The sequence below is a fragment of the Pan troglodytes genome, chromosome 10, assembly GCF_028858775.2.
Source record: "Pan troglodytes isolate AG18354 chromosome 10, NHGRI_mPanTro3-v2.0_pri, whole genome shotgun sequence".
Lineage (NCBI taxonomy): Eukaryota > Metazoa > Chordata > Mammalia > Primates > Hominidae > Pan > Pan troglodytes.
In genome coordinates, this window is record NC_072408.2 from 3,168,784 (window position 1) to 3,196,207 (window position 27,424).

Here is a 27,424-nt window from a genome sequence, read left to right on the forward strand (position 1 = left end):
ATACCTACAACGCTATCTGTGTAAACACGGAAATATCTACACAGCTTTCTGTGAAAACTTGGAAATATCTACATCGCTATCTGTGTAAAGATGGAAATATCTACACTGCAATCTGTGCAAAGATGGAAATATCTACACTGCTATCTCTGTAAGCATTGAAATATCTACACCTCTATCTGTATAAACATGGAAAAATCTACACCGCTATCTGTATAAACATGGAAATATCTACACCGCCATCTGTATAAACATGGAAATATCTACAACGCCATCTGTACAAACATGGAAATATGTACACTGCCACTTGTAAAAACAAGCAAATATCTACACAGTCGTCTGTATAAACCTGGAAATATCTACACCACAATCTCAATAAACATGGAAATAGCTACACTGCCATCTGTATACACATGGAAATATCTACACAGCCATCTGCATAAACATGGAAATATCTACACGGCTATCTCTATAAACATGGAAATATCTACACCGCTATCTGTATAAACATGGAAATGTCTACATCGCTATCTGTATAAACATGGAAATATCTCCACCGCTATCTGTATAAACATGCAAATATTTACACCGTTATCTCTATAAACATGGAAATATCTACAACACTATCTGTGTAAACGTGGAAATATCTACCCAGCTATCTGTGTAAACTTTGAAATATCTGCACCGCTATTTGTGTAAATATGGAAAAATCTACACTGCAATCTGTGCAAACACCGAAATATCTACAACTCTATCTCTGTAAACATGGAAATATCCACACTGCTATCTGTATAAACATGGAAATACACCGCCATCTGTGTAAACATGGAAATATCTACACCGCCATCTGTATAAACATGGAAATATCTTCACCGCTATCTCTATAAACATGGAAATACCTACACCGCAATCTCTGCAAAAATGGAAATATCTACACCGCATTCTCTATAAACATGGAAATATCTACACCGCCATCTCTACAAACATGAAAATATCTACACCGCCATCTCCATAAACATTGAACTATCTAAATCGCCAGCTGTATAATCATGGAAATATCTAAATCCCTATCTCTATAAACATGGAATTATCTCCACTGCCATCTCTATAAAGATGGAAATATCTACACCGCTATCTATATAAACAAAGAAATACCTTCACCACTATCACTATAAACATGGAAATAGCTACACCACAATCTCTATACACATGGAAATATCTACACAGCCATCTGTGTACCCATGGAAATATCTACACAGCCATCTGTAGAAACATGGAAATATCTACACCGCTATCTGTATAAACATGGAAATATCTACAATGCTATCTGTGTAAACATGGAAATATTTACACAGCTATCTGTCTAAACTTGGAAATATCTACACTGCTATCTGAGTAAAGATGGCAATATCTACACTGCAATCTGCGCAAATATGGAAATATCTACACCGGTATCACTGTAAACATGGAAATACTTACACGGCTATCCCTATAAACACGGAAATATCTACACTGCCACCTGTATAAACACGGAAATATCTACACCGCCATCTGTATAAACATGGAAAAACCTACACCGCCATCTGTATAAACATGGAATTATCTACACCGCTATCTGTATAAATATGGAAATATCTACACCGCTATCTCTAAAAACATCGAAATATCTACACCGCTGTCTGTATAAACATGGAAATATCTACACCGCTATCTCTATAAACATGGAAATATCTACAGCGCTATCTGTAAAAACATGCAAATATCTACACAGTCATCTGTATAAACATGGAAATATCTACACCACCATCTTTATAAACATGGAAATATCTACACTGCCATCTGTATACACATGGAAATGCCTACACAGTCATCTGTATAAACATTGAAATATCTACGCCGCTATCTCTATAAACATGGAAATATCTACACAGCTATCTAAGTATGGAAATATCTGCATCGCAATCTGTATAAACCTGGAAATATCTACCCCACTATCTGTATAAACATGGAAATACCTACAACGCTATCCCTATGAACATGGAAATATCTACACCGCTATCTCTATAAACATGGAAATATCTACACTGCCGTTCTATAAACTTGGAAATATCTACACCGCTATCTGCATAAACATGGAAATATCTACACCGCCATCTGTATAAACATGCAAATATCTACACAGTCACTTGTATAAACATGAAAATATCTACACTGCCATCTGTATAAACATGGAAATATCTACACCGCTATCTCTATAAACATGGAAACACCTACACTTCTATGTCTATAAACATGGAAATATCTACACGGGCATCTCTATAAACATGAAAGTATCTACACCGTCATCTCCAGAAACATGGAACTATCTCCACCGCCATCTGTTTAAACACAGAAATATCTAAACCAATCTCTGTATAAACATGGAATAATCTACACTGCCATCTGAATAAAGTTGGAAATATCTACACCGTAAGCTGTATAAACATGGAAATATCTACACCGCCATCTGTATAAACATGGAAAAACCTACACCGCGATCTGTATAGAAATGGAAATATCTACACCGCTATCTGTATAAATATGGAAATATCTACACTGCTATCTCTTCTAAACATGGAAATATCTACACCGCTGTCTGTATAAACATGGAAATATCTACACCGCTATCTCTATAAACATGGAAATATCTACACCGCCATCTGTAAAAAATGCAAATATCTACACAGTCATCTGTATAAACATGGAAATATCTACACCACCATCTTTATAAACATGGAAATATCTACACTGCCATCTGTATAAGCATGGAAATACAGACACAGTCATCTGTATAAACATTGAAATATCTACGCTGCTATCTCTATAAACATGGAAATATCTACAGAGCTATCTGTTTAAGTATGGAAATATCTGCATCGCTCTCTGTATAAACCTGGAAATATCTACGCCACTATCTGTATAAACATGGAAATATCTACAATGCCATCTGTAGAAAGATGGAAATATCTACACCGCAATCTGTGTAAACATGGAAATATCTACACCAATATCTGTAAAAACATGGAAATATCTACACCGCTATCTGTATAAACATGGAAATATCTACACCGCGATCTGCATAAACATGGAAATATCTACACCGCGATCTGTATAAACATGGAAATATCTACACCGCTATCTGTAGAAACATGGAAATATCTACATTGCGATCTGCATAAACATGGAAATATCTACACCGCGATCTGCATAAACATGGAAATATCTACACCGCTATCTGTAGAAACATGGAAATATCTACACAGTTATCTCTATAAACATGGAAATATCTACACCGCCATCTGTATAAACATGTAAATACCTACAAGTCATCTCTATAAACATGGAAATATCTACACAGCCATCTGTATAAACATGGAAATATCTACACAGCCATCTGTATAAACATGGAAATACCTACACCGCTATCTGTATAAACATGGAAATAACTACACCGCTATTTGTATAAACAAGGAAATATCTACACCGTGATCTGTATAAACATGGAAATATCTACACTGCTATTTGTATAAACAAGGAAATATCTACACCGCTGTCTGTATAAACATGGAAATAACTACACCGCTATTTGCATAAACAAGGAAATATCTACACCGTGATCTGTATAAACATGGAAATATCTACAACGCCATCTCTATAAAAATGGAAATATCTAAACCCCTATCTGTATAAACATGGAAATATCCACACCGCTCTCTATAAACATGGAAATAACTACACTGCGATCAGCATAAACGTGGAAATATATACACCGCTATCTCTATAAACATGGAAATATCTCCACTGCTATCTCTATAAACATCAAAATAACTACACCGCCATCTGTATAAACATGGAAATACTGACAAAGTTATCTGTATAAACATGCAAATATCTACACCGCCATCTGTATAAACATGGAAATATCTGCACCGCTATCTCTATAAACATGGAAATATCTACACCGCTATCTGTAGAAACATGGAAGTATCTACACCGCGATCTGCATAAACATGGAAATATCTACACCGCGATCTGTATAAACATGGAAATATCTACACCGCTATCTGTAGAAACATGGAAATATCTACACAGCTATCTCTATAAACATGGAAATATCTACACCGCCATCTCTATAAACATGGAAATACCTACAAGTCATCTGTATAAACATGGAAATATCTACCCAGCCATCTGTATAAACATGGAAATATCTACACAGCCATCTGTATATACATGGAAATATCTACACCGCTATCTGTATAAACATGGAAATAACTACACCGCTATTTGTATAAACAAGGAAATATCTACACCGTGATTTGTATAAACATGGAAATATCTACACAGCCATCGGTATAAACATGGAAATATCTACACAGCCATCTGTATATACATGGAAATATCTACACCGCTATCTGTATTAACATGGAAATAACTACACCGCTATTTTTATAAACAAGGAATTATCTACACTGTGATCTCTATAAACATGGAAATATCTACACTGCTATTTGAATAAACAAGGAAATATCTACAACGCTACCTGTATAAACATGGAAATAACTACACCGCTATTTGCATAAACAAGGAAATATCTACACCGTGATCTGTATAAACATGGAAATATCTTCAACGCCATCTCTACAAACATGGAAATATCTACACCCCTATCTGTATAAACATGGAAATATCCACACCTCTATCTCTATAAACATGGAAATAACTACACCGCGATCAGTATAAACGTGGAAATATCTACACCGCTATCTCTATAAACATGGAAATATCTCCACTGCTATGTCTATAAACATCGAAATATCTACACCGCCATCTGTATAAACATGGAAATACCTACACCCCTATCTGTATAAACCTGGAAATATCTACATCGCTATCTGTATAAACATGGTAATATCTACACCACCATCTATATAAACATGGAAATATCTACACCGCCATCTGTATAAACATGCAAATATCTACAATGCCATCTGTAGAAAGATGGAAATATCTACACCACAATCTGTGTAAACATGGAAATATCTACACCAATATCTGTAAAAACATGGAAATATCTACACTGCTATCTGTATAAACATGGAAATATCTACACCGCGATCTGCATAAACATGGAAATATCTACACGGCGGTCTGTATGAACATGGAAATATCTACACCGCTATCTGTAGAAACATGGAAATATCTACACCGCGATCTGCATAAACATGGAAATATCTACACCGCGAACAGTATAAACATGGAAATATCTACACCGCTATCTGTAGAAACATGGAAATATCTACACAGCTATCTCTATAAACATGGAAATATCTACACCGCCATCTCTATAAACATGGAAATACCTACAAGTCATCTGTATAAACATGGAAATATGTACACAGCCATCTGTATAAACATGGAAATATCTACACAGCCATCTGTATATACATGGAAATATCTACACCGCTATCTGTATAAACATGGAAATAACTAAACCGCTATTTGTATAAACAAGGAAATATCTACACCGTGATTTGTATAAACATGGAAATATCTACACTGCTATTTGTATAAACAAGGAAATATCTACACCGCTATTTGTATAAACAAGGAAATATCTACACCGCTATCTGTATAAACATGGAAATAACTACACCGCTATTTCCATAAACAAGAAAATATCTACACCGTGATCTGTATAAACATGGAAATATCTACAACGCCATCTCTATAAACATGGAAATATCTACACCCCTATGTGTATAAACATGGAAATATCCACACCGCTATCTCTATAAACATGGAAATAACCACACCGCAATCAGTATAAACGTGGAAATATCTACACCGCTATCTCTATAAACATGGAAATATCTCCACTGCTATCTCTACAAACATCGAAATATCTACACCCCCATCTGTATAAACATGGAAATACTTACAAAGTTATCTGTATAAACATGGAAATATCTACACCACCATCTGTATAAACATTTAAATATCTACACAGCCATGTGTACATACTTGGAAATATCTACACCGCTCTCTATATAAACATGGAAATAACTACACCGCTATCTGTATATACATGGAAATATCTACACCGCCATCTGCATATCCATAGAAATATCTGCGCCTCCATCTGTATAAACATGGAAATATCTACACGGTCATCTGTGTAGAGATGGAAATATCAACACCGCCATCTGTACAAACATGGAAATATCTGCACCGCTATCTATATAAACATGGAAATATCTACACAGTGGTCTGTATATACATGGAAATATCTACACCGCTATCTGTATAAACATGGAAATATATACACCGCTATCTCTATAAACATGGAAATATCTACACCGTGATCTGTATAAACATGGAAATTTTTACACCGATATCTGTATAAACATGGAAATATCTACACCGCCATCTCTATAAACATGGAAATATCTACACCGCCATCTGTATAAACATGGAAATATCTACAATGCCATCTGTAGAAAGATGGAAATATCTACACCGCGATCTGCATAAACATGGAAATATCTACACCACTATCTGTAGAAACATGGAAATATCTACACAGCTATCTCTATAAACATGGAAATATCTACACCGCCATCTGTATAAACATGGAAATACCTACAAGTCATCTGTATAAACATGGAAATATCTACAGAGCCATCTGTATAAACATGGAAACATCTACACAGCCATCTGTATATACATGGAAATATCTACACCGCTATCTGTATAAACATGGAAATAACTACACCGCTATTTGTATAAAGAAGGAAATATCTTCACCGTGATTTGTATAAACATGGAAATATCTACACTGCTATTTGTATAAACAAGGAAGTGTCTACACCGCTATCTGTATAAACATGGAAATAACTACACCGCTATTTGCATAAACAAGGAAATATCTACACCGTGATCTGTATAAACATGGAAATATCTACAACGCCATCTCTATAAACATGGAAATAACTACACTGCTATTTGCATAAACAAGGAAATATCTACACCGTGATCTGTATAAACATGGAAATATCTACAACGCCATCTCTATAAACATGGAAATATCTACACTCCTATGTGTACAAACATGGAAATATCCACACCACTATCTCTATAAACATGGAAATAACTACACCGCGATCAGTATAAACGTGGAAATATCTACACCGCTATCTCTATAAACATGGAAATATCTCCACTGCTATCTCTATAAACATCGAAATATCTACACAGCCATCTGTATAAACATGGAAATACTTACAAAGTTATCTGTAGAAACATGGAAATATCTACACAGCTATCTCTATAAACATGGAAATATCTACACCGTCATCTACATAAACATGGAAATACCTACAAGTCATCTGTATAAACATGGAAATATCTACACAGCCATCTGTATAAACATGGAAATATCTACACAGCCATTTGTATATACATGGAAATATCTACACGGCTATCTGTATTAATATGGAAATAACTACACCGCTATTTTTATAAACAAGGAATTATCTCCACCTTGATCTATATAAACATGGAAATATCTACACTGCTATTTGTATAAACAAGGAAATATCTACACCGCTATCTGTATAAACATGGAAATCACTACACCGCTATTTGCATAAACAAGGAAATATCTACACCGTGATCTGTATAAACATGGAAATATCTACAACGCCATCTCTACAAACATGGAAATATCTACACCCCTATCTGTATAAACATGGAAATATCCACACCTGTATCTCTATAAACATGGAAATAACTACACAGTGATCAGTATAAACGTGGAAATATCTACACCGCTATCACTATAAACATGGAAATATCTCCAATGCTATGTCTATAAACATCAAAATATCTACACCGCCATCTGTATAAACATGGAAATATCTACACGGCTATCTGTATAAACCTGGAAATATCTACATCGCTAACTGTATAAACATGGTAATATCTAAACCACCATCTATATAAACATGGAAATATCTACACCGCCATCTGTATAAACATGCAAATATCTACAATGCCATCTGTAGAAAGATGGAAATATCTACACCGCAATCTGTGTAAACATGGAGATATCTACACCAATATCTGTAAAAACATGGAAATATCTACACCGCTATCTGTATAAACATGGAAATATCTACACCGCGATCTGCATAAACATGGAAATATCTACACCGCGATCTGTATAAACATGGAACTATCTACACCGCTATCTGTAGAAACATGGAAGTATCTACACCGCGATCTGCATAAACATGGAAATATCTACACCGCGATCTGTATAAACATGGAAATATCTACACCGCTATCTGTAGAAACATGGAAATATCTACACAGCTATCTCTATAAACATGGAAATATCTACACCGCCATCTCTATAAACATGGAAATACCTACAAGTCATCTGTATAAACATGGAAATATCTACACAGCCATCTGTATAAACATGGAAATATCTACAATGCCATCTGTAGAAAGATGGAAATATCTACACCGCGATCTGCATAAACATGGAATTATCTACACCACTATCTGTAGAAACATGGAAATATCTACACAGCTATCTCTATAAACATGGAAATATCTACACCGCCATCTGTATAAACATGGAAATACCTAAAAGTCATCTGTATAAACATGGAAATATCTACAGAGCCATCTGTATAAACATGGAAACATCTACACAGCCATCTGTATATACATGGAAATATCTACACCGCTATCTGTATAAACATGGAAATAACTACACCGCTATTTGCATAAACAAGGAAATATCTACACCGTGATCTGTATAAACATGGAAATATCTACAACGCCATCTCTACAAACATGGAAATATCTACACCCCTATCTGTATAAACATGGAAATATCCACACCTGTATCTCTATAAACATGGAAATAACTACACAGTGATCAGTATAAACGTGGAAATATCTACACCGCTATCACTATAAACATGGAAATATCTCCACTGCTATGTCTATAAACATCAAAATATCTACACCGCCATCTGTATAAACATGGAAATATCTACACGGCTATCTGTGTATAGATGGAAATATCAACACCGCCATCTGTACAAACATGGAAATATCTGCACCGCTATCTGTATAAACATGGAAATATCTACACCGTGGTCTGTATATACATGGAAATATCTACACCGCTATCTGTATAAATATGGAAATATATACACAGCTATCTCTATCAACATGGAAATATCTACACCGTGATCTGTATAAACATGGAAATATCTACACCGCCATCTCTATAAACATGGAAATATCTACACCGCCATCTGTATAAACATGGAAATACTTACAAAGTTATCTGTATAAACATGGAAATATCTACACCACCATCTGTATAAACATTTAAATATCTACACAGCCATGTGTACATACTTGGAAATATCTACACCGCTCTCTATATAAACATGGAAATAACTACACCGCTATCTGTATATACATGGAAATATCTACACCGCCATCTGCATATCCATAGAAATGTCTGCGCCGCCATCTGTATAAACATGGAAATATCTACACGGTCATCTGTGTATAGATGGAAATATCAACACCGCCATCTGTACAAACATGGAAATATCTGCACCGCTATCTATATAAACATGGAAATATCTACACAGTGGTCTGTATATACATGGAAATATCTACACCGCTATCTGTATAAACATGGAAATATATACACCGCTATCTCTATAAACATGGAAATATCTACACCGTGATCTGTATAAACATGGAAATATTTACACTGATATCTGTATAAACATGGAAATATCTACACCGCCATCTCTATAAACATGGAAATATCTACACCGCCATCTGTATAAACATGGAAATATCTACACCACTATCTGTATAAACCTGGAAATATCTACACTGCTATCTGTATAAACATGGTAATATCTACACCACCATCTATATAAACATGGAAATATCTACACCGCCATCTGTATAAACATGGAAATATCTACAATGCCATCTGTAGAAAGATGGAAATATCTACACCGCGATCTGCATAAACATGGAAATATCTACACCACTATCTGTAGAAACATGGAAATATCTATACAGCTATCTCTATGAACATGGAAATATCTACACCGCCATCTGTATAAACATGGAAATACCTACAAGTCATCTGTATAAACATGGAAATATCTACAGAGCCATCTGTATAAACATGGAAACATCTACACAGCCATCTGTATATACATGGAAATATCTACACCGCTATCTGTATAAACATGGAAATAACTACACCGCTATTTGTATAAAGAAGGAAATATCTTCACCGTGATTTGTATAAACATGGAAATATCTACACTGCTATTTGTATAAACAAGGAAATGTCTACACCGCTATCTGTATAAACATGGAAATAACTACACCGCTATTTGCATAAACAAGGAAATATCTACACCGTGATCTGTATAAACATGGAAATATCTACAACGCCATCTCTATAAACATGGAAATAACTACACCGCCATTTGCATAAACAAGGAAATATCTACACCGTGATCTGTATAAACATGGAAATATCTACAACGCCATCTCTATAAACATGGAAATATCTACACTCCTATGTGTACAAACATGGAAATATCCACACCGCTATCTCTATAAACATGGAAATAACTACACCGCGATCAGTATAAACGTGGAAATATCTACACCGCTATCTCTATAAACATGGAAATATCTCCACTGCTATCTCTATAAACATCGAAATATCTACACAGCCATCTGTATAAACATGGAAATACTTACAAAGTTATCTGTAGAAACATGGAAATATCTACACAGCTATCTCTATAAACATGGAAATATCTACACCGTCATCTACATAAACATGGAAATACCTACAAGTCATCTGTATAAACATGGAAATATCTACACAGCCATCTGTATAAACATGGAAATATCTACACAGCCATTTGTATATACATGGAAATATCTACACCGCTATCTGTATTAACATGGAAATAACTACACCGCTATTTTTATAAACAATGAATTATCTACACCTTGATCTGTATAAACATGGAAATATCTACACTGCTATTTGTATAAACAAGGAAATATCTACACCGTGATCTGTATAAACATGGAAATATCTACAACGCCATCTCTACAAACATGGAAATATCTACACCCCTATCTGTATAAACATGGAAATATCCACACCTGTATCTCTATAAACATGGAAATAACTACACAGTGATCAGTATAAACGTGGAAATATCTACACCGCTATCACTATAAACATGGAAATATCTCCACTGCTATGTCTATAAACATCAAAATATCTACACCGCCATCTGTATAAACATGGAAATATCTACACGGCTATCTGTATAAACCTGGAAATATCTACATCGCTAATTGTATAAACATGGTAATATCTAAACCACCATCTATATAAACATGGAAATATCTACACCGCCATCTGTATAAACATGCAAATATCTACAATGCCATCTGTAGAAAGATGGAAATATCTACACCGCAATCTGTGTAAACATGGAGATATCTACACCAATATCTGTAAAAACATGGAAATATCTACACCGCTATCTGTATAAACATGGAAATATCTACACCGCGATCTGCATAAACATGGAAATATCTACACCATGATCTGTATAAACATGGAAATATCTACACCGCTATCTGTAGAAACATGGAAGTATCTACACCGCGATCTGCATAAACATGGAAATATCTACACCGCGATCTGTATAAACATGGAAATATCTACACCGCTATCTGTAGAAACATGGAAATATCTACACAGCTATCTCTATAAACATGGAAATATCTACACCGCCATCTCTATAAACATGGAAATACCTACAAGTCATCTGTATAAACATGGAAATATCTACACAGCCGTCTGTATAAACATGGAAATATCTACACAGCCATCTGTATATACATGGAAATATCTACACCGCTATCTGTATAAACATGGAAATAACTACACCGCTATTTGTATAAAGAAGGAAATATCTACACCGTGATTTGTATAAACATGGAAATATCTACACTGCTATTTGTATAAACAAGGAAATATCTACACCGCTATCTGTATAAACATGGAAATAACTACACCGCTATTTGCATAAACAAGGAAATATCTACACCGTGATCTGAATAAACATGGAAATATCTACAACGCCATCTCTATAAACATGGAAATATCTACACCCCTATGTGTATAAACATGGAAATATCCACACCGCTATCTCTATAAACATGGAAATAACCACACCGCGATCAGTATAAATGTGGAAATATCTACACCGCTATCTCTATAAACATGGAAATATCTCCACTGCTATCTCTATAAACATCGAAATACCTACACAGCCATCTGTATAAACATGGAAATACTTACAAAGTTATCTGTATAAACATGGAAATATCTACACCACCATCTGTATAAACATGGAAATACTTACAAAGTTTTCTGTATAAACATGGAAATATCTACTCGGTCATCTGTGTATGGATGGAAATATCAACACCGCCATCAGTACAAACATGGAAATATCTGCACCGCTATCTGTATAAGCATGGAAATATCTACACCGTGGTCTGTATAAACATGGAAATATCTACACCGCCATCTGTATAAACATGGAAATATCTACACAGCCATGTGTACATACATGGAAATATCTACACCGCTCTTTATATATATACATGGAAATAACTACACCGCTATCTGTATATAAATGGAATTATCTACACTGCCATCAACATATCCATAGAAATATCTGCGCCGCCATCTGTATAAACATGGAAATATCTACACGGTCATCTGTGTATAGATGGAAATATCAACACCGCCCTCTGTACAAACATGGAAATATCTACAACGCCATCTCTGTAAACATGAAAATATCTACACCGCCATCTGTATAAACATGGAAATATCTACACCGTTATCTGTATAAACATGGAAATATCTTCAGAGCCATCTGTATAAACATGGTAATATCTACACCACCATCTCTATAAACATGGAAATATCTACACCGCCATCTGTATAAACATGGAAATATCTACAATGCCATCTGTAGAAAGATGGAAATATCTACAGCGCAATCTGCGTAAACATGGAAATATCTACACCAATATCTGTCAAAACATGGAAATATCTACACCGCTATCTGTATAAACATGGAAATATCTACACCGCGATCTGCATAAACATGGAAATATCTACACCGCGATCTGTATAAACATGGAAATATCTACACCGCTATCTCCATAAACATAGAAATATATACACCGCTATCTCTACAAACATGGAAATATCTACACCGTGATCTGTATGAACATGGAAATATTTACACCGATATCTGTATAAACATGGAAATATCTACACCGCCATCTGTATAAACATGGAAATATCTACACCGCCATCTGTATAAACATGGAAATATCTACACCAATGTCTGTAAAAACATGGAAATATCTACACCGCTATCTGTATAAACATGGAAATATCTACACCGCGATCTGCATAAACATGGAAATATCTACTCCGCGATCTGTATAAACATGGAAATATCTACACCGCTATCTGTAGATACATGGAAATATCTACACCGCGATCTGCATAAACATGGAAATATCTACACCGCGATCTGTATAAACATGTAAATATCTACACCGCGATCTCTATAAACATGTAAATATATACTCCGCTATCTGTAGAAACATGGAAATATCTACACAGCTATCTCTATAAACATGGAAATATCTACACCGCCATCTCTATAAACATGGAAATACCTACAAGTCATCAGTATAAACATGGAAATATCTACACAGCCATCTGTATAAACATGGAAATATCTACACAGCCATCTGTATATACATGGAAATAACTACACCGCTACCTGTATAAACATGGAAATAACTACACCGCTATTTGTATAACCAACGAAATATCTACACCGTGATCTGTATAAACATGGAAATATCTACACTGCTATTTCTATAAACAAGGAAATATCTACACTGCTATCTGTATAAACATGGAAATAACTACACCACTATTTCCATAAACAAGGAAATATCTACACCGTGATCTGTATAAACATGGAAATATCTACAACGCCATCTCTATAAACATGGAAATATCTACAGCCCTATCTGTATAAACATGGAAATATCCACACCGCTATCTCTATAAACATGGAAATAACTACACCGCGATCAGTATAAACGTGGAAATATCTACAACGCTATCCCTATAAACATGGAAATATCTCCACTGCTATCTCTATAAACATCGAAATATCTACACCGCCATCTGTATAAACATGGAAATACTTACAAAGTTATCAGTATAAACATGGAAATATCTACTCCGCCATCTGTATAAACATGGAAATATCTAGACAGCCATGTGTACATATATGGAAATATCTACACCGCTCTCTATATAAAGATGGAAATAACTACACCGCTATCTGTATATACGTGGAAATATCTACACCGCCATCTACATATCCATACAAATATCTGTGCCGCCATCTGTATAAACATGCAAATATCTACACGGTCATCTGTGTAGAAATGGAAATATCAACATCGCCATCTGTACAAACATGGAAATATCTGCACCGCTATCTGTATAAATATGGAAATATCTACACCGTGGTCTGTATAAACATGGAAATATCTACACCGCTATCTGTATAAACATAGAAATATATACACCGCAATCTCTATAAACATGGAAATATCTATACCGCCATCTGTATAAACATGGAAATATCTACAATGCCATCTTTAGACAGATGGAAATATCTACACCGCAATCTGTGTAAACGTGGAAATATCTACACCAATATCTGTAAAAACATGGAAATATCTTATCCACACCGCTATCTGTATAAACATGGTAATATCTACACCACCATCTATATAAACATGGAAATATCTACACCGCCATCTGTATAAACATGGAAATATCTACAATGCCATCTGTAGAAAGATGGAAATATCTACACCGCAATCTGTGTAAACATGGAAATATCTACACCAATATCTGTAAAAACATGGAAATATCTACACCGCTATCTGTATAAACATGGAAGTATCTATACCGCGATCTGCATAAACATGGAAATATCTACACCGCGATCTATATAAACATGGAAATATCTACACCGCTATCTGTAGAAACACGGAAATATCTACAGCGCGATCTGAATACACATGGAAATATCTACACCGCGATCTGTATAAACATGGAAATATCTACACCGCTATCTGTAGAAACATGGAAATATCTACACAGCTATCTCTCTAAACATGGAAATATCTACACCGCCATCTGTATAAACATGGAAATACCTACAAGTCATCTGTATAAAGATGGAAATATCTTCACAGCCATCTGTATAAACATGGAAATATCTACACAGCCATCTGTATATACATGGAAATATCTACACCGCTATCTGTATAAACATGGAAATATCTACACCGCGATCTGTATAAACATGGAAATATGTACACCGCTATCTGTAGAAACATGGAAATATCTACACAGCTATCTCTATAAACATGGACATATCTACACCGCCATCTGTATAAACATGGAAATACCTACAAGTCATCTGTATAAACATGGAAATATCTACACAGCCATCTGTGTAAAGATGGAAATATCTACACAGCCATCTGTATATACATGGAAATATCTACACCGCTATCTGTATAAACATGGAAATAACTAGACCGCTATTGGTAGAAACAAGGAAATATCTACACCGTGATCTGTATAAACATGGAAATATCTACACTGCTATTTGTATAAACAAGGAAATATCTACACCGCTATCTGTATAAACATGGAAATAACTATACCGCTATTTGCATAAACAAGGAAATATCTACACCGTGATCTGTATAAACATGGAAATATCTACAACGCCATCTCTATAAACATGGAAATATCTACACCCCTATCTGTATAAACATGGAAATATCCACACCACTATCTCTATAAACATGGAAAATACTACACCGCGATCAGTATAAACGTGGAAATAACTACACCGCTATCTCTATAAACATGGAAATATCTCCACTACTATCTCTATAAACATCGAAATATCTACACCGCCATCTGTATAAACATGGAAATACTTACAAAGTTATCTGTATAAACATGGAAATATCTGCACCGTCATCTGTATAAACATGGAAATATCTACACAGCCATGTGTACATATATGGAAATATCTACACCGCTCTCTATATAAACATGGAAATAACTACACCGCTATCTGTATATACATGGAAATATCTACACCGCCATCTACATATCCATAGAAATATCTGCGCCGCCATCTGTACAAACATGGAATTATCTTCACGGCCATCTGTGTATAGATGGAAATATCAACACCGCCATCTGTACAAACATGGAAATATCTGCACCGCTATCTGTATAAACATGGAAATATCTACACCGTGGTCTGTATAAACATGGAAATATCTACACCGCTATCTGTATAAACATGGAAATATATACACCGCTATCTGTATAAACCTGGAAATATCTACACCGCTATCTGTATAAACATGGTAATATCTACACCACCATCTATATAAACATGGAAATATCTACACCGCCATCTGTATAAACATGGAAATGTCTACAATGCCGTCTGTAGATAGATGGAAATATCTACACTGCGATGTGCATAAACATGGAAATACCTACAGCGCTATCTGTAGAAACATGGAAATATCTACACAGCTATCTCTATAAAGATGGAAATATCTACACCGCCATCTGTATAAACATGGAAATACCTACAAGTCATCTGTATAAACATGGAAATATCTACTCAGCCATCTGTATAATCATGGAAATATCTACACAGCCATCTGTATATACATGGAAATGTCTACACCGCTATCAGTATAAACATGGAAATAACTACACCGCTATTTGTATAAACAAGGAAATATCTACACCGTGATCTGTATAAACATGGAAATAACTACACCGATATTTGCATAAACAAGGAAATATCTACACCGTGATCTGTATAAACATGGAAATATCTACAACGCCATCTCTATAAACATGGAAATATCTACACCCCTATCTGTATAAACATGGAAATATCCACACCGCTATCTCTATAAACATGGAAATAACTACACCGCGATCAGTATAAACGTGGAAATATCTACACCGCTATCTCTATAAACATGGAAATATCTCCAGCGCTATCTCTATAAACATCGAAATATCTACACCGCCATCTGTATAAACATGAAAATTCTTACAAAGTTATCTGTATAAACATGGAAATATCTACACCGCCATATGTATAAACATGGAAATATCTACACAGCTATCTCTATAAACATGGAAATATCTACACCGCCATCTGTATAAACATGGAAATACCTACAAGTCATCTGTATAAACATGGAAATATCTACACAGCCATCTATATAAACATGGAAATATCTACACAGCCATCTGTATATACATGGAAATATCTACACAGCTATCTGTATAAACATGGAAATAACTACAACGCTATTTGTATAAACAAGGAAATATCTACACCGTGATTTGTATAAACATGGAAATATCTACACTGCTATTTGTATAAACAAGGAAATATCTACACCGCTATCTGTATAAACATGGAAATAACTACACCGCTATTTGCATAAACAAGGAAATATCTACACCATGATCTGTATAAACATGGAAATATCTACAACGCCATCTCTATAAACATGGAAATAACTACACCGCTATTTGCATAAACAAGGAAATATCTACACCGTGATCTGTATAAACATGGAAATATCTACAACACCATCTCTATAAACATGGAAATATCTACACTCCTATGTGTATAAACATGGAAATATCCACAACGCTATCTCTATAAACATGGAAATAACTACACCGCGATCAGTATAAACGTGGAAATATCTACACCGCTATCTCTATAAACATGGAAATATCTCCACCGCTATTTCTATAAACATGGAAATATCTACACCGCCATCTGTATAAACATGGAAATACTTAAAAAGTTATCTGTATAAACATGGAAATATCTACACCGCCATCTGCATAAACATGGAAATATCTACACAGCCATGTGTACATACATGGAAATATCTACACCGCTCTCTATATAAACATGGAAATAACTACATCGCTATCTGTATATACATGGAAATATCTACACCGCCATCTACATATACATAGAAATATCTGTGCCGCCATCTGTATAAACATGGAAATATCTACACGGTCATCTGTGTATAGATGGAAATATCAACACCGCCATCTGTACAAACATGGAAATATCTGCACCGCTATCTGTATAAGCATGGAAATATCTACACCGTGGTCTGTATAAACATGGAAATATCTATACCGCTATCTGTATAAACATGGAAATATATACACCGCTATCTCTATAAACATGGAAATATCTACACCGTGATCTGTATAAACATGGAAATATTTACACCGATATCTGTATAAACATGGAAATATCTACACCGCCATCTCTATAAACATGGAAATATCTACACCGCCATCTGTATAAACATGGAAATATCTACACCGCTATCTATATAAACCTGGAAATATCTACACCGCTATCTGTATAAACATGGTAATATCTACACCACCATCTATATAAACATGGAAATATCTACACTGCCATCTGTATAAACATGGAAATATCTACAATGCCATCTGTAGAAAGATGGAAATATCTACACCGCAATCTGTGTAAACATGGAAATATCTACACCAATATCTGTAAAAACATGGAAATATCTACACCGCTATCTGTATAAACATGGAAATATCTACACCGCGATCTGCATAAACATGGAAATATCTACACCGCGATCTGTATAAACATGAAAATATCTACACCGCTATCTGTAGAAACATGGAAATATCTACACCGCGATCTGAATAAACATGGAAATATCTACACCGCGATCTGTATAAACATGGAAATATCTACACCGCTATCTGTAGAAACATGGAAATATCTACACAGCTATCTCTATAAACATGGAAATATCTACACCGCCATCTGTATAGACATGGAAATACCTACAAGTCATCTGTATAAACATGGAAATATCTACACAGCCATCTGTATAAACATGGAAATATCTACACAGCCATCTGTATATACATGGAAATATCTACACCGCTATCTGTATAAACATGGAAATAACTACACTGCTATTTGTATAAACAAGGAAATATCTACACCGCTATCTGTATAAACATGGAAATAACTACACCAATATTTGCATAAACAAGGAAATATCTACACCGTGATCTGTATAAACATGGAAATATCTACAACGCCATCTCTATAAACATGGAAATATCTACACCCCTATCTGTATAAACATGGAAATATCCACACCGCTATCTCTATAAACATGGAAATTACTACACCGCGATCAGTATAAACGTGGAAATATCTACACCGCTATCTCTATAAACATGGAAATATCTCCACTACTATCTCTATAAACATCGAAATATCTACACCGCCATCTGTATAAACATGGAAATACTTACAAAGTTATCTGTATAAACATGGAAATATCTGCACCGTCATCTGTATAAACATGGAAATATCTACACAGCCATGTGTACATATATGGAAATATCTACACCGCTCTCTATATAAACATGGAAATAACTACACCGCTATCTGTATATACATGGAAATATCTACACCGCCATCTACATATCCATAGAAATATCTGCGCCGCCATCTGTACAAACATGGAATTATCTACACGGTCATCTGTGTATAGATGGAAATATCAACACCGCCATCTGTACAAACATGGAAATATCTGCACCGCTATCTGTATAAACATGGAAATATCTACACCGTGGTCTGTATAAACATGGAAATATCTACACCGCTATCTGTATAAACATGGAAATATATACACCGCTATCTGTATAAACCTGGAAATATCTACACCGCTATCTGTATAAACATGGTAATATCTACACCACCATCTATATAAACATGGAAATATCTACACCGCCATCTGTATAAACATGGAAATGTCTACAATGCCGTCTGTAGATAGATGGAAATATCTACACTGCGATGTGCATAAACATGGAAATAACTACACCGCTATCTGTAGAAACATGGAAATATCTACACAGCTATCTCTATAAACATGGAAATATCTACACCGCCATCTGTATAAACATGGAAATACCTACAAGTCATCTGTATAAACATGGAAATATCTACACAGCCATCTGTATAATCATGGAAATATCTACACAGCCATCTGTATATACATGGAAATGTCTACACCGCTATCAGTATAAACATGGAAATAACTACACCGCTATTTGTATAAACAAGGAAATATCTACACCGTGATCTGTATAAACATGGAAATAACTACACCGCTATTTGCATAAACAAGGAAATATCTACACCGTGATCTGTATAAACATGGAAATATCTACAACGCCATCTCTATAAACATGGAAATATCTACACCCCTATCTGTATAAACATGGAAATATCCACACCGCTATCTCTATAAACATGGAAATAACTACACCGCGATCAGTATAAACGTGGAAATATCTACACCGCTATCTCTATAAACATGGAAATATCTCCACCGCTATCTCTATAAACATCGAAATATCTACACCGCCATCTGTATAAACATGAAAATTCTTACAAAGTTATCTGTATAAACATGGAAATATCTACACCGCCATCTGTATAAACATGGAAATATCTACACAGCTATCTCTATAAACATGGAAATATCTACACCGCCATCTGTATAAACATGGAAATACCTACAAGTCATCTGTATAAACATGGAAATATCTACACAGCCATCTATATAAACATGGAAATATCTACACAGCCATCTGTATATACATGGAAATATCTACACAGCTATCTGTATAAACATGGAAATAACTACAACGCTATTTGTATAAACAAGGAAATATCTACACCGTGATTTGTATAAACATGGAAATATCTACACTGCTATTTGTATAAACAAGGAAATATCTACACCGCTATCTGTATAAACATGGAAATAACTACACCGCTATTTGCATAAACAAGGAAATATCTACACCATGATGTGTATAAACATGGAAATATCTACAACGCCATCTCTATAAACATGGAAATAACTACACCGCTATTTGCATAAACAAGGAAATATCTACACCGTGATCTGTATAAACATGGAAATATCTACAACACCATCTCTATAAACATGGAAATATCTACACTCCTATGTGTATAAACATGGAAATATCCACAACGCTATCTCTATAAACATGGAAATAACTACACCGCGATCAGTATAAACGTGGAAATATCTACACCGCTATCTCTATAAACATGGAAATATCTCCACCGCTATTTCTATAAACATGGAAATATCTATACCGCCATCTGTATAAACATGGAAATACTTAAAAAGTTATCTGTATAAACATGGAAATATCTACACCGCCATCTGCATAAACATGGAAATACCTACACAGCCATGTGTACATACATGGAAATATCTACACCGCTCTCTATATAAACATGGAAATAACTACATCGCTATCTGTATATACATGGAAATATCTACACCGCCATCTACATATACATAGAAATATCTGTGCCGCCATCTGTATAAACATGGAAATATCTACACGGTCATCTGTGTATAGATGGAAATATCAACACCGCCATCTGTACAAACATGGAAATATCTGCACCGCTATCTGTATAAGCATGCAAATATCTACACCGTGGTCTGTATAAACATGGAAATATCTATACCGCTATCTGTATAAACATGGAAATATATACACCGCTATCTCTATAAACATGGAAATATCTACACCGTGATCTGTATAAACATGGAAATATTTACACCGATATCTGTATAAACATGGAAATATCTACACCGCCATCTCTATAAACATGGAAATATCTACACCGCCATCTGTATAAACATGGAAATATCTACACCGCTATCTATATAAACCTGGAAATATCTACACCGCTATCTGTATAAACATGGTAATATCTACACCACCATCTATATAAACATGGAAATATCTACACTGCCATCTGTATAAACATGGAAATATCTACAATGCCATCTGTAGAAAGATGGAAATATCTACACCGCAATCTGTGTAAACATGGAAATATCTACACCAATATCTGTAAAAACATGGAAATATCTACACCGCTATCTGTATAAACATGGAAATATCTACACCGCGATCTGCATAAACATGGAAATATCTACACCGCGATCTGTATAAACATGAAAATATCTACACCGCTATCTGTAGAAACATGGAAATATCTACACCGCGATCTGAATAAACATGGAAATATCTACACCGCGATCTGTATAAACATGGAAATATCTACACCGCTATCTGTAGAAACATGGAAATATCTACACAGCTATCTCTATAAACATGGAAATATCTACACCGCCATCTGTATAGACATGGAAATACCTACAAGTCATCTGTATAAACATGGAAATATCTACACAGCCATCTGTATAAACATGGAAATATCTACACAGCCATCTGTATATACATGGAAATATCTACACCGCTATCTGTATAAACATGGAAATAACTACACCGCTATTTGTATAAACAAGTAAATATCTACACTGTGATCTGTATAAACATGGAAATATCTACACTGCTATTTGTATAAACAAGGAAATATCTACACCGCTATCTGTATAAACATGGAAATAACTACACCGCTATTTGCATAAACAAGGAAATATCTACACCGTGATCTGTATAAACATGGAAATATCTACAACGCCATCTCTATAAACATGGAAATATCTACACCCCTATCTGTATAAACATGGAAATATCCACACCGCTATCTCTATAAACATGGAAATTACTACACCGCGATCAGTATAAACGTGGAAATATCTACACCGCTATCTCTATAAACATGGAAATATCTCCACTACTATCTCTATAAACATCGAAATATCTACACCGCCATCTGTATAAACATGGAAATACTTACAAAGTTATCTGTATAAACATGGAAATATCTGCACCGTCATCTGTATAAACATGGAAATATCTACACAGCCATGTGTACATATATGGACATATCTACACCGCTCTCTATATAAACATGGAAATAACTACACCGCTATCTGTATATACATGGAAATATCTACACCGCCATCTACATATCCATAGAAATATCTGCACCGCCATCTGTACAAACATGGAATTATCTACACGGTCATCTGTGTATAGATGGAAATATCAACACCGCCATCTGTACAAACATGGAAATATCTGCACCGCTATCTGTATAAACATGGAAATATCTACACCATGGTCTGTATAAACATGGAAATATCTACACCGCTATCTGTATAAACATGGAAATATATACACCGCTATCTGTATAAACCTGGAAATATCTACACCGCTATCTATATAAACATGGTAATATCTACACCGCCATCTATATAAACATGGAAATATCTACACCGCCATCTGTATAAACATGGAAATATCTACAATGCCGTCTGTAGATAGATGGAAATATCTACACTGCGATGTGTATAAACATGGAAATACCTACACCGCTATCTGTAGAAACATGGAAATATCTACACAGCTATCTCTATAAACATGGAAATATCTACACCGCCATCTGTATAAACATGGAAATACCTACAAGTCATCTGTATAAACATGGAAATATCTACACAGCCATCTGTATAAACATGGAAATATCTACACAGCCATCTGTATATACATGGAAATGTCTACACCGCTATCTGTATAAACATGGAAATAACTACACCGCTATTTGTATAAACAAGGAAATATCTACACCGTGATCTGTATAAACATGGAAATAACTACACCGCTATTTGCATAAACAAGGAAATATCTACACCGTGATCTGTATAAACATGGAAATATCTACAACGCCATCTCTATAAACATGGAAATATCTACACCCCTATCTGTATAAACATGGAAATATCCACACCGCTATCTCTATAAACATGGAAATAACTACACCGCGATCAGTATAAACGTGGAAATATCTACACCGCTATCTCTATAAACATGGAAATATCTCCACCGCTATCTCTATAAACGTCGAAATATCTACACCGCCATCTGTATAAACATGAAAATTCTTACAAAGTTATCTGTATAAACATGGAAATATCTACACCGCCATCTGTATAAACATGGAAATATCTACACAGCTATCTCTATAAACATGGAAATATCTACACCGCCATCTGTATAAACATGGAAATACCTACAAGTCATCTGTATAAACATGGAAATATCTACACAGCCATCTGTATAAACATGGAAATATCTACACAGCCATCTGTATATACATGGAAATATCTACACAGCTATCTGTATAAACATGGAAATAACTACACCGCTATTTGTATAAACAAGGAAATATCTACACCGTGATATGTATAAACATGGAAATATCTACACCGCTATTTGTATAAACAAGGAAATATCTACACCGCTATCTGTATAAACATGGAAATAACTACACCGCTATTAGCATAAACAAGGAAATATCTACACCATGATCTGTATAAACATGGAAATATCTACAACGCCATCTGTATAAACATGGAAATAACTACTCCGCTATTTGCATAAACAAGGAAATATCTACACCGCGATCTGTATAAACATGGAAATATCTACACCGCTATCTGTAGAAACATGGAAATATCTACACAGCTATCTCTATAAACATGGAAATATCTACACCGCCATCTGTATAGACATGGAAATACCTACAAGTCATCTGTATAAACATGGAAATATCTACACAGCCATCTGTATAAACATGGAAATATCTACACAGCCATCTGTATATACATGGAAATATCTACACCGCTATCTGTATAAACATGGAAATAACTACACCGCTATTTGTATAAACAAGTAAATATCTACACTGTGATCTGTATAAACATGGAAATATCTACACTGCTATTTGTATAAACAAGGAAATATCTACACCGCTATCTGTATAAACATGGAAATAACTACACCGCTATTTGCATAAACAAGGAAATATCTACACCGTGATCTGTATAAACATGGAAATATCTACAACGCCATCTCTATAAACATGGAAATATCTACACCCCTATCTGTATAAACATGGAAATATCCACACCGCTATCTCTATAAACATGGAAATTACTACACCGCGATCAGTATAAACGTGGAAATATCTACACCGCTATCTCTATAAACATGGAAATATCTCCACTACTATCTCTATAAACATCGAAATATCTACACCGCCATCTGTATAAACATGGAAATACTTACAAAGTTATCTGTATAAACATGGAAATATCTGCACCGTCATCTGTATAAACATGGAAATATCTACACAGCCATGTGTACATATATGGAAATATCTACACCGCTCTCTATATAAACATGGAAATAACTACACCACTATCTGTATATACATGGAAATATCTACACCGCCATCTACATATCCATAGAAATATCTGCACCGCCATCTGTACAAACATGGAATTATCTACACGGTCATCTGTGTATAGATGGAAATATCAACACCGCCATCTGTACAAACATGGAAATATCTGCACCGCTATCTGTATAAACATGGAAATATCTACACCATGGTCTGTATAAACATGGAAATATCTACACCGCTATCTGTATAAACATGGAAATATATACACCGCTATCTGTATAAACCTGGAAATATCTACACCGCTATCTATATAAACATGGTAATATCTACACCACCATCTATATAAACATGGAAATATCTACACCGCCATCTGTATAAACATGGAAATATCTACAATGCCGTCTGTAGATAGATGGAAATATCTACACTGCGATGTGTATAAACATGGAAATACCTACACCGCTATCTGTAGAAACATGGAAATATCTACACAGCTATCTCTATAAACATGGAAATATCTACACCGCCATCTGTATAAACATGGAAATACCTACAAGTCATCTGTATAAACATGGAAATATCTACACAGCCATCTGTATAAACATGGAAATATCTACACAGCCATCTGTATATACATGGAAATGTCTACACCGCTATCTGTATAAACATGGAAATAACTACACCGCTATTTGTATAAACAAGGAAATATCTACACTGTGATCTGTATAAACATGGAAATAACTACACCGCTATTTGCATAAACAAGGAAATATCTACACCGTGATCTGTATAAACATGGAAATATCTACAACGCCATCTCTATAAACATGGAAATATCTACACCCCTATCTGTATAAACATGGAAATATCCACACCGCTATCTCTATAAACATGGAAATAACTACACCGCGATCAGTATAAACGTGGAAATATCTACACCGCTATCTCTATAAACATGGAAATATCTCCACCGCTATCTCTATAAACGTCGAAATATCTACACCGCCATCTGTATAAACATGAAAATTCTTACAAAGTTATCTGTATAAACATGGAAATATCTACACCGCCATCTGTATAAACATGGAAATATCTACACAGCTATCTCTATAAACATGGAAATATCTACACCGCCATCTGTATAAACATGGAAATACCTACAAGTCATCTGTATAAACATGGAAATATCTACACAGCCATCTGTATAAACATGGAAATATCTACACAGCCATCTGTATATACATGGAAATATCTACACAGCTATCTGTATAAACATGGAAATAACTACACCGCTATTTGTATAAACAAGGAAATATCTACACCGTGATTTGTATAAACATGGAAATATCTACACTGCTATTTGTATAAACAAGGAAATATCTACACCGCTATCTGTATAAACATGGAAATAACTACACCGCTATTTGCATAAACAAGGAAATATCTACACCATGATCTGTATAAACATGGAAATATCTACACTGCTATTTCTATAAACAAGGAAATATCTACACTGCTATCTGTATAAACATGGAAATAACTACACCACTATTTCCATAAACAAGGAAATATCTACACCGTGATCTGTATAAACATGGAAATATCTACAACGCCATCTCTATAAACATGGAAATATCTACAGCCCTATCTGTATAAACATGGAAATATCCACACCGCTATCTCTATAAACATGGAAATAACTACACCGCGATCAGTATAAACGT